This window comes from Cebus imitator, unplaced genomic scaffold, assembly GCF_001604975.1.
Source record: "Cebus imitator isolate Cc_AM_T3 unplaced genomic scaffold, Cebus_imitator-1.0 Scaffold87, whole genome shotgun sequence".
NCBI lineage: Eukaryota > Metazoa > Chordata > Mammalia > Primates > Cebidae > Cebus > Cebus imitator.
This window is the reverse complement of record NW_016107402.1, coordinates 5,315,882-5,330,036: the sequence shown is the minus strand read 5'-3', so window position 1 is coordinate 5,330,036 and position 14,155 is coordinate 5,315,882. Positions and strand designations below refer to the sequence as shown.

General features: G+C 52.4%; 1 protein-coding gene across 9 annotated transcripts in view; it reads left to right on the top strand.

Annotated features, from left to right (window-relative positions):
* The window catches only part of AHDC1 (AT-hook DNA binding motif containing 1), a 71,208-nt gene extending 58,818 nt beyond the window's left edge, over positions 1 to 12,390 (top strand). For all 9 annotated transcript variants that reach the window (XM_037740706.1, XM_037740707.1, XM_037740705.1 and 6 more), the window contains one exon: positions 11,734 to 12,390. The gene's annotated coding sequence lies outside the window, so the exon portion shown is untranslated. The remainder of the gene's footprint in view (positions 1 to 11,733) is intronic.
* The last annotated feature ends 1,765 nt before the right edge of the window (positions 12,391 to 14,155 follow it).

Sequence of the window (14,155 nt, the reverse complement as noted above, 5' to 3'; positions counted from 1 at the left end):
ACCAATTTGCCACATGCCTTTGACCAAGCTTTTGCCCCTCTCTAAGCCTCAGTTTCCCCGTCTTTTCAAGGAAATTTACTTTGATAATCCCTTAGGCTCTTGTGTAGCTCTGCATGGCAGTGACAATGAAGCAAACTTTTTTTTTTTTTTTTTTTTTTTTTGGCAGCATCTCTTCCTTCCTAATGAAGCCAGGCCAAGATTAAAATGGCCTTCCATTCCCCATGCGTCTCACTGCAAGCAGCAGAGCCTCAGATCTGAAGCAGGCCAGGGAGAAGCTGCTTAGGGTTTAAAATGTCAAACTCTTGATCCTTCTCACTGGAGGGGAGATGTCTCATGGATAATCCAGAAATGTGAAATAATCCAAAACTGTTCCTCCCAGGCTCTGGGTGGGAAAATGGACGGGTGTGGGGGCTGGGTGTTTGGGCAGGTCACAGCTCAGTGAAATACATAATGGAACCACCCAGTGAGGCCTGAACACAGGAGGAACTGGGATGCCATCCAGCCCCACATTCTGGCCCTGCTCCCCACTTAGGGCTGGGAGTTACCAGCGCTGTCCTCAAACCAGTGCATTCCATTGTTCTAGAGACATCTGTCCAGCACCCACTAGATGCCAGGCATTGGGGGCACCACAGTGAACTCCACAAATGAGGTACTGGTCCTCAGGGGGCTTCCCATTTAAAGGGAAAGACAACAAATGTGGCATAAAGCAGGTGATGATTCCAGCTATGGGAAGCGATGTAAGCCAAAAAAGCTAGAAGCTTGTGAGTGCACACAGCATGCTGACTGGACCTTGAAGCTGAGCCTGAGGGATGAGGGGGCTAGACAGCTGGAGGGGAGTGGGAAGAGCATTCTGGGCAAAGGGGACAGCAGTGTGGAAAGCCTGGAGGCAAGAAGGGGCTCAGCTTTGAGGATCTGCCTATGGGAAGGCCGTAAAGCTAAGTGAGGGGATGAGGCAGGCGAGGCCAGATCATGCGGGACATTGGAAGGAGTCTGAACTTCATTCCCAGACACACGGGGATCCACTGAAGAGTTCCCAGCCGGAATTCCCCAGGCCACCGTGGAGCAGGGCTAGTGTTGAAGCAGGGAGCTCAGCTGCAGTGGTCTATACATGCAGTGATGATGGCCCAGACTCAGGTTGGGGGAGGGCTGCCTCCTCTCTCTGTCTAAGATGGCACACAGATTCCAGGGCAACCCTGCAGTGCCAGGAGATGATCAAAATCACCACAGGAATGAGAAACAGTTAGAGATACAGAGAAGGAGAGTGGCAAGGAAGAAGAGTTCACAGAGGGAGTTGCCACTCTCAACAGAGGGCTTAAGCAGAGAGGACCAGGACACGCTCATTCACCAACAGCAGTGAGCAGTTTTGTTGCCAGGCACTGGAGAAGCAGTCATTGGCCTTAGTTTCCCAACTTGAGCCCCTGTGTGTCCATCCAATGCTGGGTACTGGGGAGACAGGCATGGCCCCTGTCCTCCAGTTCAACCTCCATCCCAGGAAACTAAAACAGGTACACAAGGAACCTGAAAACACCCGGTAGAGAGTGGCAGGTGCCCAGATCCTGTGAGAAAACAAAGATTTGCACTGGGCAGCTGAGTGTTGTGGTCAGAAGCCAGCCCTCTGCCCCCTTGATGAGAAAAGGGACATTTGTGCTGGGCCCTTTATGTAACACCACCTCACTGATCCTTCACAGCAGATTACGAGGTGAGGTGTGTCTCCCAACCACAGCCACCTGCCTCCTGCCCTGTCCCACATTAGAGAGACTTGAGGAATGGGTGCAGCTCTGAACGTTGCCCAGGGGATCCATTAGCCAATAGAGCCAGGATTAGCACCCAGTACTGTCCCTCCTGAGCCTGGGTACTCTGCCATATGGCTGCCTCTCGTCTCCCTACACCTCTGATTCCCCATCTGCAAAAGGACAGGTTGGATTGGACAATCCCTACAACTCTTGCTGGGTCTGACCTCTTAAATGGATTATGAGGTTCTGTGGAAGAAGCTGTACTTGAGCTTGACCTTAAAGAATAGGCAAGGTTTGGACACACGGAGGCCGGGGGAAGGGCATTCCAGGCAGAGGGAGCTGTGGGCAAAGGCAGGTCACATCCCAATGTGAATTAGATAAAGGCTCAGAGGAGACAGAATGGGGAATGTGGGGCCCAACTGATCTGAGAGTTGTGGCTGATGGGACAGAGGACAGCACAGGTCGAGCAAGGAGGGGCCTTGGGCCTGTGCAGACATCTTCTCTGGGCCTTTAGATGGAAAGTAGAGCCAGACAGACTGGCTCCACATTGGGCCCTGTGGGCTAAAGATCGACCCTGTTAGACCCTGGGGACAGGGGTGGGAGGGTACGAAGGGCCCTCCAAGGTGTTCAGGAATCTCCAGTCCCTCTCCCTTCCCTAATCCCTCTCAGGCCTGACCTGAGGCCAAGAGAAATGTCACAGGTCCTCCAAGGTTACACCAGCTGGGGCCTGACCAGAGCAGGAAGCAGTTTCCAAGGCCACCATCCAGCCGGGGTCAGCAGGCATGCCCGGGCCTGGGCCAGGCCCCAGCTGCTCTGGGCTTTGTCTCTTCGTGTCTTGAAACCTTGAGAGGTCACTTGATCTTGCCTGTGGCTCTGAGCAAGAGGCCTCACATCAGGGCTCAGCCAGTCCTGCCCTGACTCTTCTGGGCACAAGTTCTTCCCCACACTCTCTGAGGCCATCCTCCCTCTGATCCTATCTCTTGCTGTTCCTGCAACCATGTTAAGGCCAGGCCTTGTTCTGAGCCCTCATTTCCTGAAAACAGTCTCTCCACGACCATGCCGACTTGCCTTCCCTTTTTCTTATCTTCTCACATCCCAGAGCAGGGCCACGGAAATGGAGGGTGGTGGCTGGGAGCCTGCCTATAGACATAGATAGGCCTCTGTGCACAATCTATTCCATCCCGTACCAGCTAGGTGACCTGGTGAGTCATGTCACCTGATGAGTCACGTCACCTCTCTGCGTCTCTTATGAGAATTAAATGAGATTACGTATGAAGCCCTCGGCCCGGTCCCTGGCACACAATGAGCACGTAGTCAATGGCTGGTGATGGCTAGGTAAATACCCCACACAGGCTGAGCTCCGGGGCCTGTGACCAGCCTGTGTGAGTCACACACCTCCAACCCTCGCCTCTTGTACGTTCCCGCAGGACCACAGCCAGCCCTCCCTCACCTGCACCCCTCCTAGGAAGGTGCTTGAATTCTAGTGTGGGTTTGGGTCCTTGGAGGAGGCTTTGTGATAGCACCTAGTTCTTTGCTTTAGCAATTGGGCCGAGTCCTCCCTGGGGGACCCAAGGACAAAATGAACCGGCTCAGCTAGAAACCTTGTCATCACAGTCATGCCCACCAATCCTCTCCCCTACTGCAAATATGAAAAATATTTTCTTGTGACTGTAATATGTTATGATTTGTCCCCTAGCAGTTGTGCCATCTTTGTCAGCATAACCTTTGCTGCCATAGTGCCCTGCGTTTGTGCTGGAAGGCTGGGGGAAGTAGGTGAATTCCGTGTTCACACACATGAGCTAGCGACCTGCTCGGGGCCAGGCATTTTATCTAGTGCTGAGGGTGTCACTGAGCACGACAGGTAGTCCTCTGCCCTCACAGGGCTTGCAGCCTTTTACAGGTGTTTATTTAAAATCTCTACATGGGCCAGACTTGGTGGCCGATGCCTGTAATCCTGGCACTTTGGGAGGCCGAGGCAGGTGGATCACTTGAGGCCAGGAGTTTCAGCCTGGCCAACATGGTGAAACCCCGTCTCTACCAAAAACACAAAAGATAGCCAGGTGTGGTGGTGTGCACCTGTAGTCCCAGCCACTCGGGAAACTGAGACAGGAGAATAGCTGGAACCTGGGAGCCGGAGGTTGCAGTGAACCAAGATCACGCCACTGCATTCCAGCCTGGGCAACAGAACAAGACTCCGTCTCAAAATAAATAAATACATAAATAAATAATTTAAAAAAAAACACAAAAAACCTCCACATGGGCATTGCTCTCTAGAGTAGGGCCTGGGACACTCCCAGGAGAAGGATCAGGGACCACCCACTAAAACCCTGTGAGCAGGGTAGGCAGCAGGAGTTTCCTGGAGGCAGGAAATGGGTCTTGACACTTCAGAGGCTTTAGCTCTAGCTCAGCTACCTGGGCCTCTGGCCCAACCCCCTCCCTGCTCCAGGCAGGCACCCCACCTCTAGCCCCCTAGTTCGTTCTCCCATTATGGCCACCAAAGTGCTTGGGTTTTTTTTGAGCATTTTTAGATGCATGGTGTCTGGAGTCCCTAAAATATTTATTGGACGACTTGATTAAAACACATCTGCTCCTGTGACTCCATGGCTCTACGCCTTCTGATTGCATCCTTCCCTCTCCAGCCTCGTTTCTTGCCTACAAAATAAAGGCCCAGCTTCCCAGCATGGTATTCAAGGTATTCCAGGCTTCCTTCCTGGCATCCAACCTTTTTTTTTTTAGCCTCTCCTTTCTCACACACACACCCTTATTAGCTGGGAGCATGCGTGGAAGCAGGAGGGAGCTCTGGGAGGGCTGGCTCCCAATAGTGCCCCATGCTCTTGCTGGTCCTGGCCTGGGTGGTCCTTTCCTAGCCCATCTCCCACCTGTCAGTTCCTATCTTTCACTCAGATATCACTTCCTCCAAGAAGGGTTCTAGGGTCTATCTCAGGCCCAGTTAATCTCTAACCCATTCTGCATTCCTGACGGCCCTTCCTGGGAATGCCCTCCTCTCCATGCCATCAGCTCCTTTAGGGTGATTACTCATCTCTGGGCACCGTCCTCCCCTCCCTCACCCAGTGTCTCATCATGCCTGGGACATTTCAGGTTTTTTGTTTTTTTAAACTTGAGTCAAATAAAAAGATGTAGAATAGGGAGAATTTTTTTTTCTTTTGAGGTAGAGTCTTGCTCTTGTCGCCCAGGCTAGAGTTCAGTGGCGCGATCTTGGCTCACTGTAACCTCCATCTCCCGGGTTCAAATGATTCTCATGCCTCAGCGTCCCAAATAGCTGGTACTATAGGCTATGCCACCATGCCTGCCTAATTTTTTTTTTTTTTTTTTTTTGAGACATAGCCCTGCTCTGTCACCCAGGCTGGAGTACAGTGGCGCGATCTTGGCCCACTGCAACCTCCACCTCCTGGGTTTAAGCAGTTCTCCTGCCTCAGCCTCCCGAGTAGCTGTGACTACAGGTATGTGCCACCACGTCCAGCTAATTTTTTGCATTTTTAGTAGAGACGGGGTTTCACCATGTTAGCCAGGATGGTCTCAATCATTTAACCTCGGGATCTGCCCGTCTCACCCTCCCAAGGTGATTTTTTTGTATTTTTAGTAGAGACGGGGTTTCACCATGTTAACCAGGATGGTCTGGATCTCCTGACCTTGTGATCCACCCACCTTGGCCTCTCAAAATGCTAGGATTACAGGTGTGAACCACCACCCCTGGCTTGAATAGGGAGAATTATAAGAGGAAAGGTTAAACACTGGGGAACAGGATGGGACGATTTCACCCTGTCATCAGGATATGCTCCTAAAAGAAGGGCAGGGATGGCCAGGCATGGTGGCTCACACCTGTAATCCTAGCACTTTGGGAGGCCGAGGCAGGTGGATCACCTGAGGTCAGGCGTTCGAGACCAGTCTGGCCAACATGACAAAACCCGGCCTCTACTAAAAATACAAAAATTAGCTAGACGTAGTGGCACATGACTGTAATCCCAGCTACTCCGGAGGCTGACGCAGGAGAATCACTTGAGCCTGGGAGGCAGAGGTTGCAGTGAGCCGAGATTGCGCCATTGCACCGCAGCCTGGGCAACAGGAGAGAAACTCCATCTCAAAAAAAAAAAAAAAAAAAGGGCAGGGACGGGGTGTGTAAATAAACCAGTTCAGACTCTCAGGGCTCTCTGGGCCTGCGGAACTCTCCAAGCACAACTCCTCCTAGTTTTCAGAGAGGGAAAGGTCCTGCCTGAGGACTCGGAGCCACCCGGTCATTGAAGTACAGAAGGTAGAGCCAGGAAGGGCCCTTGGAGATCACCTGGTTCCGTGGTTCTTACTCTTTCTTCAGCCTCCACTTCAGTTGCTTGTTCAACACAAACCAGTCAGGAATGCCTGTCTTTACATTTGGCATCTCCAGCTAGAGGGAGGGAGGGAGAGATGGAGAGAGAGAGAAAGAGAGTGTGTGTGTGTGTGTGTGTGTGTGTGTGTGTGTGTGTGAGAGAGAGAGAGAGAGAGAGAGAGATGGAGGAGGTGAGGCTAGTCTCCTCCCAAGACAGGTAAGAAATGTGAGCCTCTGAGAGGTGGTAGAGACACAGGGTCACATAAGGCTGGGGAACCCCATTTGGTCTTACTGCCCCACAGTGGGGGAGGCAGGGGAAGAACCTGAAGGAGGGAATGGCCAGCAGAGCTAGAGTTTAAGGAGCACCTCTGGTCAGTAGTAGACACACATTTGAAAAAATTCTCCAGGCTTGGCCTGGTGGCTCACCACGCCTGCAATCCCAGCACTTTGGGGGGCCGAAGTGGAGTATCACCTAAGCCCAGGAGTTTAAGACCAGCCTGGGCAACATAGATCCATCTCTACAAAAATATAAATTACCCAGATGTGGTAGCAGGCACATGTAGTCCCAGCTACTCAGGAGGCTGAGGTGGGAGAATCGCTTGAGCCCAGGAGTTTGAGGCTACAGTGAGCCATAATCATGACACTGTACTGCAGCCTGGGTGACAGAGTGAGACACTGGCTCCAAAAAAAAAAACAACAGCAACAACTTAAAACTTCTGTGGATGCCGGGCGCTGTGGCTCACGCCTGTAATCCCAGCTCTTAGGGAGGCAGAGGCGGGAGGATAGCTTAAGCCCAGGAGTTCGAGACCTGCCTGGGCAATATAGCGAGACCCCGTTCTCCACAAAAAGGAAAAAAACAAAAAGACAAAAAAAAAAAACAAAAAACTTCTCTGGAGTAGAGAGAGACTCCTAATTGAGAACCTGAATAATTGGGAGCCTCGATAATTCAGTGAATTCCAGGTCCACCTATCTAACGGTTCTTCTGCATACCAGTTGTGGGCTGAGCCCCCAGGAAGCAGTATACTCTCCACGTGGAGGTGACTCACAGGCCCGGCTGCCTGAAAATGTTACAGGGATGGATCAGGTGTGGGCCTCTGTGGTTTGCCTCTGACCCTTTGTCTTTGGGGCACCATCCCAGTGTCTGAAGATCCTCCCATCACCTGTTCAACTCCCTTATTTTATAGAATAGAAACTCAGGCCACCACAGTCACTTAGAACTGTAATCCCCGCACTTTGGGAGGCCAAGGCAGGTGGATCACTTGAGTTCTGGAGTTCAAATCTAGCCTGGGCAACATGGTGAAACCTTTTCTCTACGAAAAAATAAAATAATTAGCCAAGTGTGGTAGTACACAGCTGTAGTCCCAGCTACTCAGGAGGCTGAGGTGGAAGGATTGTTTGGGCGTGGGAGGTGGATGTTGCAGTGAGCCGTGATTGTGCTGCTGCACTCTAGCCTGGGTGATAGAGTTGAGACCCTGTCTCAAAAAAAAACAAAAACAAACAAAAAAAACACTGAAGCCCAGAGAGGGAAGGGACTTGCTCTAGGTCACACAGGAAGTCAGTCTCTCAAATTCTCATATACTTTTTTTTTTGAGGCAGTCTTGCTCTGTCGCCCAGGCTGGAGTGCAGTGGCATGATCTCAGCTCACTGCAACCTCCGCTTCCTGCGTTCAAGCAATTCTCATCCCTCAGCCTCCCAAGTAGCTGGGATTACAGCCATGTGCCACTACACCTAGCTAATTTTTATACTTTGAGTAGAGATGGGATTTCACCATGTTGGCCAGGCTGGTCTCGAACTCCTGACCTCAAGAGATCCACCCACCTCACCCTCCCAGAGCACTGGGATCACAGGCGTGAGCCACCGCACCCAGCCTCATGCACTCTTTGCCTTCTACTCTACTACCTTGTTTGACGTTGGACCCTTTCGAGAGGGCAGAGACTAGAGAGTAGAGGTTAGGCCTTAACTCATGCCCTGGCAGCCAGTGAGTGTGAATACATGTTTGCTGGTTACTTAAACAAAAGCACAAATATATGTTCCTTTTTGGGGTACAGCAGCCCCCTCTAGACCACCTGGTTTATATGTGCTCTGCAGCACTTTGAAGCTCTGCTCAGCTGTCCCTCAGTGCTGCCAGTGCCAATCCCCCCTGACAGGCAGAGACCACTTAATGCCCTGGCACCTCAGATGGTGAAACCACTGGAGCGTGAGGACTCAGAGGAATGTGGCTCTGCAGTTGTGTGTCACAGAGGCACTAAAAGGTGAAGTCTTCGGAACAGTGGTCGCTGTGCTGGGGGCCGGTGTGTGCTAGCGCTGGGTGTGCAGCAGCACCATGTACAGGTTCCTGCCTTGGAGAAGCCAGGTAGGGATGACCAGGTTAACATAGCTATGGTAACAGGGTAACAGGGAGGTCTAAGGAGGGGTTCTGAAGGTGTGCAAGCCCGAGCTGGACCCTGACATGCTGATTAGACTCAGGTCAGTCCTTGCTCTGTCATTCAGTTGGCGCACGCCTTGGTCCCAGCATGTGCTGCGCACCGTGTTCAGCAGTGGTTGAAGAGCCAGTCTCTCCTGCCATGACCACGTTAGTTGCCTCCCCAGGACTTCCCGTGGCACAGCCCCCATCTCCCTGCATCAGAATTGCCTGGTTTGGGGTCTGCTTTGCCTTCCTCTCTATCTGTGAGGCTCTCAAGGACAGGGACCAGATCAGTCTTGGTCTCTGCTTTGTCCCCGGTGCCCAGCACTGGGCTGCCTGGCACATTAGTGTCTGGTCCTGCTTTGTGAAGAGCTGAACCTGGTGAGGTCAGGGTTCCACACAGCCACAGCATTCTCCTCCAACCTCCACAAGAACCCTGGGGCTTTGGGATTCATACCCCTCCCCCACTCCCTCCCATCCCGCAGATTCTGCCAAAGTCTCTGGCTGGCCAAGTCCTGAAAGCTGGGGAGGGTGGTGGGAGGAGGAAGGTGAGACGAGATGGGCGGCTTAGCAGAGGGTGAGAAAGCCTCCTGCTGCCTGGCCGCAGGCACCACGGGAATGGTTCTGGCAGGAGCTGCCTGCTGGGCTGAGATCACCATGGAGACCTGGCTTAGAGAGGGTCACTGGCAGTGGCTAAGGGCCGGGGTTGGGGGTGGGGGTGCAGGGATTTGTGCAGAGGCTCCCAGCCTGCCCTGGGCCCTTGGAGGGAGCAGGGGAGGCTGGCGTTGGACAATACAGTTTGCCAGTGATTTGGAGCAGCCCATCCTAAAGTCGCCTTCCCTTGTCACCCCAACAGAGGTTCCTTAGCTTGGCAACTGTTCTTTAACCGCAATAGACTTGTCCTCTGGATAGATGCCCCCAGCCCTCTGGCTCAAGCAGTTACCCCAGATAAAATTGTTCTGCTCCCTAATGGACACCGCTCTTGTCTCTGCAGCCTGTTTACCGCCTGACTGTGGAGAGCTTGCATTCATCCCAACAGCAGCCCCTGCCCCAAGAGCTGCTTTTCTACCTATCACCCCATTGCAACACAGCTATCGCCCTCCCAGGCACACCGCTCCCCCTGCTGCTTTTCCATCCTGCCACTGCAGGAGACCTGACAGCCTAACAAAGATGCAGCTCTTCTCTCTCTCTCTCTCTCTCTCTCTCTCTCTCTCTCTCTCTCTCTCTCTCTCTCTCGCCTCTCTGCCCTCCACCTGGTCTGATCCACCAGGATGGGGTGCTGCCCTGCTTCTGCAGGAGCCCACCTGGTTCCCCTGGACCTTGGGAGAGTCCTGGCAAGTCCAGCCTCAGGACAAAAGTCGTCCCCGGGGCTGACTGCCCAGCAGACAGCAGCTGAGGCTGAGCAGAATTTAAATGTGGCTTTGGTAGAAAGGGAAGCCAAGAAAGTACAAGGGAGGAGAGGCTTTTTGTCGCCGCCTGGTTCCTGTTGGTGTTGGGGAGGACGAATGGGCTCCTGAGGAGGCGGTTTCAGCACCCTTACCTCGCCCCTTGATTCGGATGGAGATGGTCACACACTGAGGGTGGGAGATGTGTGTCCTGGGGCTCTGAGAGGAGGACAGGATAATGGCTGGAGCTTTCAGGAATGCCCCAGCCCGGCCCTGTCCTTCGGGGGACCTTTTCACTCACCCTAGCAGAGCTGTGAATCCAGGGGATCTAGCCATGCTGGGGGTCTGCGTAGGGAAGTCAGATCCCCAGGGCCCCGCAAGCATAATGAGAACTGTCTGGGAAAAAGGGGTCCTTCCAATCTCGGGTGTCTGGCGATGGTAGGAACTGGGAACTTGGGAGTCTGAGCTTCAGGAAGGCAGGGTTAAGCCAAATACAGATGGCATTGCGTTGGGCAGCTTCTCTCATCCTTCCCTGAGAAAGACTTCCTCCTCACCTCACCTCTCTAAGGGACAGAATGGCAATGGCAAGGGATGAGAAGAGGATTGGATTTAGAATAATTAAAAGCAGTGGTTCGGCCAGGCGCAATGGCTCACACCTGTAATCCCAGGACTTGGGGAGGCCAAGATGGGTGGATCACCTGAGGTCAGGAGTTCAAGACCATTCAGCCTGATCAACATGGTGAAACCCTGTCTCTATGAAATATACAAAATTAGCCAGGTGTAGTGGTGTATGCCTGTAATCCCAGCTACTTGAGAAGCTGAGGCAGGAGAATTGCTTGAACCCAGGAGGCAGAGGTTACAGTGAGTCTGAGATCAGGCCATTGTACTCCAGCCCCGGCAACAAGAGCAAAACTCCATCAAAAAAAAAAGCAGTGGTTCATACCTGTGCTGTGTGCTGAGGCCCTGTCCTCCTCATTATGTCACTCCTCAGAACACCCTAAGTTGGAGGAATTTCTAAACTCATCATGACATGAGGGGGCAGGTTTGGAGAGCCCAACTGTCCCAGAAAAATAAGAATGAATAGTAAACAGTGTAATTTATTACGCACTTAAGGACCAGGCTTCATCTGCCTTATACCACTGAATCTCCCCAACAAACCAATGGGGTAGTTTAGTTATCTTCTTTTTACAGATGGGCAACCTGAGGCTCACAAAAGTTCAACATGCCCAAGGTCATAGAGCTATTAAAGGGTAGCGCTGGTATTTGAACGCAGCAGTGTCTGATTCCAGAGCCCAAGCCCTTTTTTTTTTTTTTTTTGAGATGGAGTTTCACTCTTGTTGCCCAGGCTGGAGTGCAATGGTGCAATCTCAGCTCACTGCAACCTACGCCTACCAGGTTCAAGTGATTCTCCTACCTCAGCCTCCCGAGTAGCTGAGATTACAGGCGTGCGCCACCACACTGGCCAATTTCATATTTTTAGTAGAGATGGGGCTTCTCCATGTTGGTCAGGCAGGTTTCGAACTCCCAACCTCAGGTGATATCCACCTGCCTTGGCCTCCCAAACTGCTGGGATTACAGGTATGAGCCATTGCGCCCAGCCTAGAGCCCAAGCTCTTAACAAATTCCACTGCCTGGAACCCCAACTCCTCACCCAGCATCTGCTTTATCCCTTGGTTTGGGGCTTGGATATGCATATTTTACAGATGAGGAAACTGGGCTCAGAGAAGGCAAGTCTGAGTTTTCAGGAGAAAGAGCAATGTGGTTAGCTTCCCGCTGCCCCCAGTCCTGGGAGGAGCAGGGTGTGGGGGTCTCCCTCTTTACTTCCCTGATCTTAGAGCACAGCATGTACCTGCTGCTCACTCCTGCCTCTTCTCTTGTGTTTCTTTGCAGCTTTCAGAAAACCAATGCCAAGATCCCTCCCAGCGTCCACATCGTCCTCTGGCAGGATCGCCTGCCCCTCTGCCTCCCATCCTGCCCCCCTGCACCCCCTGCAGACCCATCTCCCTCCACCCCCTCCCACCCATCTCCTCCACGCAGAAGCCGAAGGTGAGCCCTTTCTGCACAAAACCAGCAATTGTAAATACTTTTTAAAAATGTACAAAACTTAAAAACAAAACACAGTTTTAGAAAAAGACAAAAAAAAAAAAGAGAGAGCGAGAGAGCGAGCGTGTGCAAGAGGTTGCGAGCGGGGCCCCAAGGTGTCCAGAGCCCCTGCAAGTATGCACTGAGAAATTTATCTACAGGTCGTTTGACAAAAATGAACAATATCCTATTTATTGTATATACTGTTTTATTATAAATCGTGGATTGTATATTGCATTCTGTAAACCTGCTGTGGTCCCGTGGTGTGCAAATTCGCATGGTGGGGGGGAGGGAGAAGAACCTCTTGCGGGAGCTTTTTTTTTTTCTTTCTTATTTTTCACTCTTTTGGGTTTTCTCTTCTGTTGTTGTTGTTGTTGTTTTCTGTTGGCAGGACACACCCAAAGATCCAAGTTTGTATTAAAAAGAAATGAAAAAAAGCAAAAAAAAAAAAAAAAAAAAAAAAAACCAACCTCGTGTCTTGTGAAAGGGGGAGTGAGGGCGGAGGGAGTGGAAGGGACACTGCTGGGTTTTGTCACCAGCTACTGGTTCTCCAGAGGAGTTGAAATACCTGCATGTGTTCCTGGCCACAGAGTTCTCCCTTCTGCCTGAGTTCTGGGTCACCCTTGCATCTGGGTTTCCCCCATTTCACCCCAGGCCCTGGGTCTCCCCTGCCTCTGAGCTCCCCACTCTGCTGCCAAGGACATCCTGGCCCTTAATCATGCGTTGGGTCCCAGGTCCAGGGAGTCTGCCTCTTGGACCTTCATTTTGTGCTAGGTCCTGGGTCTCCTCTGACTCTGAGACCCCATATTCTATCGCAAGTCCAAGGTCTCCCCAAATCCTGGGTTTCCTCTCCCTGGGAACCTCCATCATGGGCCAGAGCTTGGGGCTCCAGCTTCTGGACTCCCTTATTCCATCCAAGGTCCCATGTCTCTGCCTCTAGTCCCTTTGTTTGTCCTGTGTCTTCCTGGCCTTTGGGCCTCACAGTTCTACTCTGGTTCAAGGACACCTCTCTTGACGACTTTCATTCTGTCCTAAGTCTGAGAACCTTCGTGGAGCCTCCCTTTCCCACTAGGAATGCAGTGCCCCGTCTGTGTATCTCCCATTTGCCCCAGGTCATGAGTCTTCTCTGCCTCCATGCCCCTCATTTTACCCCCGTGCACCCACATCTGCTTATGCAGAACCTGGGATATGTCCAGGCTGGTCACCCCAGTGTTGGTCCACCCTCCCCTTTCTGTCTACTCTGAACTCCAAATGCTGGGTCTTTGTTTCCTCCCAGCTTTGGTAAACTTTGGAAAAAGAAAACTCCTAACTCTGTGCCTGTGTCTGATGGGCCTGGAAGAGCTAAGCTGTTTCCTGATTCCTGACTTTGGGGGGCCTCTTGGCTGCCCTTGCCCAAATAATGCCCACTTTGGCCTCCCTGGTCTTTGGGAAGACCAAAGTTTTTCCCATAGACTCATTTTATGTTTAAATTCTGCTGAGTGTGGCTTCGTGTCCCTCCTTAGTGAAGCTCAGGGAGACACCAAGGGATAGTGCCACAGGGCCTGCCCTCCCTGACCCAGCCAGCGAGAGTCAGAGGAGCCCGTGGTCTGAGGGGGATATACACCCCCACCTTCTGGACACACCTGTCTGGAAGAAGGGGCAGGAGGACTCAGGTCACAGTCCTCTGAAACTGTAGCCTCTGTGCTGGATGTAAAAGGCTCATCCACCCACCAAGCTCCCTCCTGGCATCCCCCAGACCCAGAGATGAAGACATTACCCTGCACTTCCTGACTGCTGACGGGGAAGACACCGCTACACTCAAGCCATCCATGCAATATAGAGCTGGAAGTGGGAGCAAGAAGCAGTGAGGCCCCCTAAGGGTTAGGGAGGAGGGCTTCCCTGAGGAGAAAGTTTCACAGAGCCAAGCCTAAGAAGCTAGGCAGAAAAGTGAGGGAGTTCCTGGAGGAGGGAGAGGCTGTGCAAAGGCCCAGAGATGTGAGCAGGCAGGAGCCGCACGCAGTCAGGTCTGTTGGGCACACACTGTGTTTAGGGAGGGGGCTTTGGCAAGGTCACTCTGGGTAGGGTGGAGGCTGGTGGCAGTGGGTAAGCGGCTTCAGAAAAAGCAGTGGGCGAGGCTGGGGTAGGCCAACCCAAGAGAAGCCTGTGTTCAGCCCCAGGAATCGCCTGCAGGGAGAAAATGCCTGTGTTCAGTGGCTGCTGAGGAAGCAGAAGAGACTCGGGAAGGCTGCCC